Genomic DNA, 8,166 nt, shown 5'->3' with positions numbered 1-8,166 from the left:
TTGGTCTCATTATAAAGAGGGAGAATACCAAGAGCCGTCCCCGTGACTGTTTGGGACTCGCCTTCGATAGAGGGGGCGTGGCAACGGGCGCGGTTGGGTTACCCACGTCCGTATTGATGGGAATCCCGGAATAAGGGGAACACGATCTCTGCTTCGACAAGACGTGTCAAGGAAACCGATTCGCTAAACGCACTGAGGTGGTATAATAAAAACGATTCAAGTAAAGGCTTGGCAGTGGTGTGACATCACGCCACAAAATACGTCAGCAGATTGAGCTTGTGTACATATTATTCTCTCTATGGTAGCATATGGAATTTATTTTGCAGAGCCGGACACTATCCTGGTGTTCACAATCTTCTATGAATTAATTCAGAGGAGGAACCCGCCTTGCAATGCCGAACAATATGCGCGCCGGACTCATCATCATTGAAGCCTGGTTTAGGGGCTACTGAGGGAGTCCTGGACTAGGGGGTGTCCGGATAGCCAGACTATCGTCATCGGCCGGACTCCAAGACTATGAAGGTACAAGATTGAAGACTTCGTCCCATGTCCGCATGGGACTTTCCTTGGCGTGGAAGGCAAGCTTGGCAATACGGATATGTAGATCTCCTACCATTGTAACCGACTCTGTGTAACCCCAGCCCTCTCCGGTGTCTATATAAACCGGAGGGTTTTAGTCCGTAGGACGAACAACCATTACAACAATCATACCATAGGCTAGCTTCTAGGGTTTAGCCTCCTTGATCTCGTGGTAGATCCACTCTTGTACTACCCATATCATCAATATTAATCAAGCAGGAGTAGGGTTTTACCTCCATCGAGAGGGCCCGAACCTGGGTAAAAACATCGTGTCCCTTGTCTCCTGTTACCATCCGCCTAGACGCACAGTCCGGGACCCCCTACCCGAGATCCGCCGGTTTTGACACCGACAAATTGCATGGACGGTTAGCATCTCAACTCCTAATGGAGCAGTTGGTGAATAGTCTCCACGGTTTATTTTCGCTGGTTTTTTTCGTCTCTCCTCCCACCACCCCTTATATCCTGTTCCATCGGTTTATTTTTCTCTCCACTCTTTATTACAACCAGGACTTTCCTAACGTATAACAAATCATGGATCTAACTTCCTTACATTATTCATATCAATCGATTCATTTTATTGGTTCAATTTGTCTTAGGAAACAAATAACAAATTTTTAAGAAACAAATAATAGATTTGAATCTAACTTTCCTAACTTGTCTAAATCAATTGATTTCTCTCATTAGTGAAATTTGTTTTAGGAAACAAATAACAGACACGTCACAAACTTTCCTCCCAATAAATAATTTCTTAACATTTGCAAACTTTCCTAATCCGACACGTCACAAACGGGCAGGTACTGATATCATGTTACCAAACAATAAAACTCCATTTGCATAGAAATCAGTTCAAAATCCTAACTTTCCTAAATTTTTACCTTTCCTTGATAACATCCAATATTTCCTATATTTTCCACCTATTGAAGGAAATCACCCATCCATCGATATTAGCGTTTTTTGGAATGAGATCTCCGGGTTATGATTTTTTGCGATTCTTTCCAATTGTGACCTCTCCTTCCGCTCCGGCACCTTCTCGCATAATCACCTCCACCACAGCCACCTGATGCCACCCTAAACCTCTTGCCTCTCCACACCTTCTCCGCCACCTCCTCCTCATACTCCATTGACAATCCCTCCACAACGTTTGTCCACGGTGGTGTCGAGGGCATGGCGCAACAGCGTACCAGTGGTAGAGCAGCGCCTAGCAGCAGGAAGAAGCACATAGCAGGCGAGGCGAGCCGCCGATGATGGAGGGCAGAGATGCGGCCGGTGTGGCAGAGCGGGCGGCCGGCAGAAGATGGCCGCGACAGGAGGCGGCGCGAGGTAGGGGCACGACGGCGGGGCGAGCGAAGGGATAGGCGGTAGCAGACGGGGCGAGCGCAGCCAGCGAGAGTGTGACACGCGGCCAGGGCGTGCGTCGCACGGGGCACAGTGGTGCGGTGGATGTGGCGAGCGTGATGGCAACAGCGGGCGCGACGGACGCGGTGTGGCACGTGCGTGGGCATGGAGAGCCAGAGAGGGAGTGGCCCCGCGGGCGCAGAAGAAGAGCTGAAGGCTCGGGCATGGGTGCGCATAGGAGCGGGCATGTGCCACGGGGTCAATCCGAGGAGCTCGGTGGCTACCCCTGCAATGGCCATGGCGGACGGTGGTTCTTGGCCACGGCGAAATACCTAACGAGAGCAAACGAGAGGGGAAACTGTGGAAAGGCAAGAGGAGATCACGGCGCGGATCAGGGCGGCAATGTCACGGTGGCCGAAGATTGAGGAAGATGGCAACGACGTCGATCTGGGGGTGCTCGACTTGATCTCGTTGGCGCAGACGAAGTAGTGGAGGCATTCGGAGCTCCTTGACAAGCTCCTAGTGAGAAGGGAGGGCAGTGGCCGTGTGGACGGGGTCGATCATGGTGGCCGTGGCATCTGACTTTGTCCAGATCACCGGGATCGAGCGAGCGAGGAGGAGAAGTGGATCTGGGAGGGGGTGTCGAGGAGGAGTGAGGCCATGGGGGCAGGGGAGGCAGGGCGTTACCCTTATCCATTCCCCTTCGATGCCGGCGAGGTGGTCGGGCGGGAGCACGGCGAGGTAGCGACGGGCTCGGGAAACAGGAGAAGACGACCGTGCGGGGACTGGACCATTGGGCCGGTTCTGTGGCAAGGCCCGGGGGTAGGGGGAATCCCATTTTTCATCGTCGTTTTGGTTTTTAATGTATTCTAATTTGTTTCTCCTTTTTAACACCGTTTTCTATTTATACTTATATCAACTAAATGGATTTTGTTAATTGTGAAACTATGCACACAATTCGAGCACAATATTTTTAGGTGGCAGAAAAAGTTTGGGGCCAAAAGAAAATACATAAAATTAGGTTTATATTTAATTGGTTATTTTAACTACTGTTGGACCTCTTATTAATTTGACAAGATTTAATTTTTGGGTCAACTAATGTTGGGCTCAACATGTCAAAGATCAGTGGAATTTATAGAATATGGTGAACATTTTAGTTTTACTGTTTGACAAAATAATTTATTTGACTTTATTTTAAATTTGAATTGAGCTTTGATTTTTATCAAGTGGCAGTTTGGATTAGCAAGCCTGATGACGTGCAATCATTAGAGGGATGTCACTGTAGTTAACGACTTGAGGTGTTACATAATCTTCCCATTTCTGAACTTTCATTATTAAATGATTGGGAAATATATCACACTATTCATTAGTTCAATCAAGCTCACCAGAAGTCCACACATTATTGCCGATTGTGTAAATCTTATTGGCGGAGAGAATAGGCTATGTGTGTGTGTGTGTGTGTTAGATAGAGAGAAGGAGAGAGAGTGAGGAAGAGGGAGGGGGAGAGTGTGTGTGTGTGAGGATTTGATGATAAAAAAGGTCGCCAATGTCGTAATATTGAATTCTTAAAGTTAATGTGGCCCCGTTGCAACGCATGAGCGTTCTTCTAGTTTTAGTTGGATCGCGGTTTTCATGGGATCGACCCTTTTAATAGCGATCGCATGTGCGTACGTGGGTATCCACCTGATTTCTTTCCTTTCGTCATTAATTGGACCATGATTTTTGTGGGATTACCGCTTTTAATGGTGATGAATAAGGGTGTTTGACCATATTTCTTTCCTTCATATGGTGAAGTTTCTATATACGTGTTGTGCTCTTTTTACCGCGAGCGCTGTTAAAAGAAACAACAAAAATTAAATGTGTCACCCACGGATCAACTCAACTGATCCTAATTTGTTGTCTAATAATTGGTGATTAGTTACATCAACCTTTTAAAAATCATGACAGCAAAACAAAAGCAATTTTTTGTGTTTTTTGTGACCCGGTTTTTTCTTTGGTTGTAGTTACGTTGTATTCACACACACTTCGATCCATGAAACATAGTAGACCTGATAACTTATGTACCTCTGGTCTGTGCACCCGAGGGGGGGGGGTGTTGATGAAATATCCTCCTGGTAAGTTTATGGGAATATCATGGTAACTCACACATCGCAGACCTGATAACTTATGTTCCTCGGTATTGATAACTTTGGCATGAGGCGGGGAGGGGTTAATGAAATATCCCCCGGTAACTTTTGTGTGAATACCATGGTAACTCACACATTGCATACCTGATAAGTTATGTGCCACGGTCCTGGTAACTTTGGCGATACCCACGGTAAATTTGATGTTAATAACACGGTAACTCACACGTGGCAGACCTGATAAGTTATGTGCCACGGTCCTGGTAACTTTGATGCACATAATGACTTCAAAACTCAGAACTATCATTGTTTTACATCTTTTTCTATGTGGAATATTGCTACAAAGTTAACACTCAAGTCTTGGCATATGCAAATTGTATTGTGATCGAATATGCCTTGCATTCTTGTTTCACAATATTGTGCTTTCTGCTACCATGCTATCGACATTGTTTTTTCTTGGACCCTCATATATAATATAATTACCTCCTTAACATTGGAGTGTTCTTTAAGTCCCATAAGGATATCCATAATTATAACTCCCAAAGTATATGTCTGTCCTGAAGGTGATTTCTCCCTTATTTATAAATTCTAGTGCCACATATCCCCTGCATAAGAAGTGTTGCAGTTTGCATGGTTAGTGAGTAAAGTGTGAAAAGAAGTTGGTAGATGACTGGTAAAAACATCAAGTTCTCATTGAGAATTGTTAACCTACTTTGGCCCAATCATGTTTTTAGTAATAGCACGACTCTTGCTTTCACTTAAGCGCCGTGATAGACCAAAATCCGCAATTCTGGGCACCATGTTATCATCCAATACTACATTCTGAGGTTTGAGCTCTATGTGAATAATACGCTGCTGATGAAGGTAATGTACACCCTCACATATCCCTTAATTATTTCATAACGCATGTTCCACTGAACTCGACAAGATCTGTGGAGTGTATATGATACAACAAATAGTTAGTACTATATGTGGTGGGATAAGTAGTCCAATTGAAGGAAAAAAGGGCCTGGTTGATTGGTTGTGCGATTTACAAAGCTAATATACTAACAAGTGCAAAGAAAGTTCTAGAAACACCTACTTCATTTCCAAAATGTGGGTGGATGTGACAGTTGGTAGCAAAGTAATCACCACTTTATTTTAAAATTCGGGTGTGAAGATGTGGTCTTGCCAACATATTGGCTTGGCAGATTGACATGCTTGGAATTTCTTTTGGTGACTTGATTAAGCTCGATGCACTACTACTTTACAACATAAGAGAGCGCTTATGTTTATGTGACATGTTTTTTAGTGTGCTCTTCTCTCTGAGGCAAGAGAGGATGACAAATCAAGATATGGCCAACAGAAGCGTGCATATTGTGTAGTGGTATAAGAGAATGGAGTTCAAAGGTACCATTTAGTTTCCAAAAGGAATTAACAAGGTTCAGATTTACTACTACTACTCTGTAGCGAAGTTTGTAGGCATGTAGTACTATACAGTATACAGTATAAATGGAAGGAGAGCTATAAAAATGATCTGATTCTACCAGTGAGATGATTAGCAAGGCACCCTTTGGGCAGGTACTTGAAGCAGAGCAGCATCTGCCATTGTTCTGCACAGACAACCATTCCGTTGTATGGCACCATCATGTGCCGTGTCTCGGAGCAGTGCCCCAGGAATCGCACCATGTTCTTATGCTCGGCCCCGACGAAACAGGCGACCTCGCTCACGAAATTCTTGTCCAGGATCTCGAATTTCTCAAAGAGCTTCTTCACAGCGATGGTACCACCACTTAGAAGCACTCCCTGCAGCTCACAAAGAATCGGTATATCAGCTATATTGTCATTGTTAGCTGATTTTGATCTTGATTGTGATCGAGAGTGGATGGTAACTTGGTAAGGTTGCGTACTATGTAAACCGCCCCGAACCCTCCGCTGCCAATTTAGTGAGCTTCGGAGAAATTCCCTATGATGGCCTTGAGAAGCGAGAAGGGTAGATCGACTGGATCCATGCCTTTGTCGAGCAACGCCTTCTCCAGCTCAGCAAGTTTCTCACCGTACTGGTCACCGTCAGTCATCTCGGTGTTGGACACCACGAGTCGGACTGATGCACTTGCATATAAGAATGAAAGTCATGGTGAAGCATAGTTAATGTTGTTCACTAGCTGTACTTGGATGGAAATACAGAAAAATCTATCTACCAGAAGACGGACGTGGTTAGATCTACCGTGGAATACGAATCTAGCACAAACTAACAGAGGATCAGTATCAGTCGAGAATGGATTTTCTACTCTCGGGTGTATTACACACGAGTTTGCAAAACCATCGAAAAAACATGATCAAACAAAGTCAAAAAAATCTGAAAATTTGGGACATCAATCTTTATCAAATGTTCGAGCTGCTTGCAAAATTGGAGCCAAAAATAACATCAGGGGAACTCTCGCCAAAAAAACAAAATCAATGTTCAAAGTTATGTGCAGTGTTTGAGCAGTGGTTTTGTGTTGTTGTGAGAGCTCCTTGGATATTATTTTTTGCTGAAATTTTGCAAGAAGCCTAAACATTTTATATAGTTTGTTGTCTCAAAATTTCAGATTTTTTGAATTTTATTTTTTCACATTTTTTCAAAGTTTTGAGAACTTGGGTGTACTACTCTCGAGAGTAGTCACACCTTTCAGTAACCACCGGCTCTTACCTTTCTCCACTAGAGATTGAGGCGGCGCTAGCCAGGCCAGGTCTTCAGAGCTCGTACAGTGAAGAGGATGTCTAGGGTTACACGATATATGTCTGTTTTGAAGGTGAATTCTCCCTTATTTATAAATTCTGGTGCCACATATCCCCTGTAGAAGAAATGTTGCAGTTTGTACGATTAATGAATAAAGTGTGAAACAAAGTTAATAGATGACGTAAAAACAGCAAGTTCTCAATGAGAACTGCTAGCCTACTTCATCCCAATCATGTTTTTAGTAATAGCCCGACTCTTGCTTTCACTTAAGCGCCATGATAGACCGAAATCCGCAATTCTGGGCACCATGTTATCATCCAATAGTACATTATGAGGCTTGAGGTCCATATGAATAATACGCTGCTGGTGAAGGTAATGTACACCCTCACATACCCCCTTGATTATTTCATAACGCGTGGTACACTGAAGTCGGCAAGATGCATCTGTCAAGAGTATACAGTACAACAAATAGTTAGTACAATATGTGGCGGGATAAGCAGTCCAACGAAAGGAACAAAAAAGGGCCTGGTTGATTGGTTATGCAATTTGCAAAGCCAATGTACTACAAGTTCAAAGGAAGTTCTTTGAAGACCTATTGCAAAAATGTGGGTGTGACAGTTGGCAACAAAGTAACCACCCCTTTATCTTAAAATTCGGGTGCAAAGATGTGGGCTTGCCAACATCTTTGGCATGGCAAATTGCTATGCTCTGGAATATCTTTTGATTACCCAATTAAACTCTATACATTGCTATTTTACAACAGAAAAGAGCACTTATGTTTATGTGACATATTTGTTAGTCTTATATTCTTTTTGATGCAGAGAGGATGAAAAATCAAAATATGCCCAAACACTAGAGTGCATATTTCACAGTGGTATAGGAACATAACTCAAAAGAAGCAATTCCAAAAAGAATGATCTGATTTTACCACAGAGACAGTCATCAAGGCACCCTATGGGCAGGTACTCGAAACAGAGCAGCCTCTGCCTCACGTCTGCCCATATATGAAAGTGCGTTATATCGACTAGAGGGGGGGGGGGTGAATAGGCGATTTTTATGAATTCTTCACTGAGAAATTTGCTGGTGAGGAAATTCCTTAGCGAAGAACTACTTGCAGCGGAATAAGTACTCAGAAGTAAGCATAATAGAATACAAGCATGGTCATCATGATGAAATGAAGACTAGCACAGAGTACAGAAAGCGTAATCACAGGATAACACAAGATGAAGACAAACAGACTGAAGAAATTTAACTGAGGAATTTGAGAAAGTCTTCAGTCTAAGTCTTCAAGCATAGATATGAACAAACACTCAACACAGTAATGAGGAAATGAAAGGGTTGAGGAAATGAAAACAGTTAGTTGGTGAAGACAATGATTTGGTAAACCAGTTCCAACCGCTGTCTCAGGTGTACGTCTGGTTGGATCGG

The 8,166-nt window shown here is 43.6% G+C and overlaps 1 pseudogene; it reads right to left on the bottom strand.

Moving 5' to 3' along the window:
- Window positions 1–4,745: 4,745 nt before the first annotated feature.
- Window positions 4,746–6,094, bottom strand: LOC123084463 (receptor-like serine/threonine-protein kinase SD1-6; annotated as a pseudogene).
- Between the last annotated feature and the right edge of the window lie 2,072 nt (window positions 6,095–8,166).

The sequence above is a fragment of the Triticum aestivum genome, chromosome 4A, assembly GCF_018294505.1.
Source record: "Triticum aestivum cultivar Chinese Spring chromosome 4A, IWGSC CS RefSeq v2.1, whole genome shotgun sequence".
Taxonomy (NCBI): Eukaryota; Viridiplantae; Streptophyta; class Magnoliopsida; order Poales; family Poaceae; genus Triticum; species Triticum aestivum.
The sequence above is the reverse complement of the archived record's forward strand: the minus strand, read 5'-3'. Positions and strand labels throughout refer to the sequence as shown.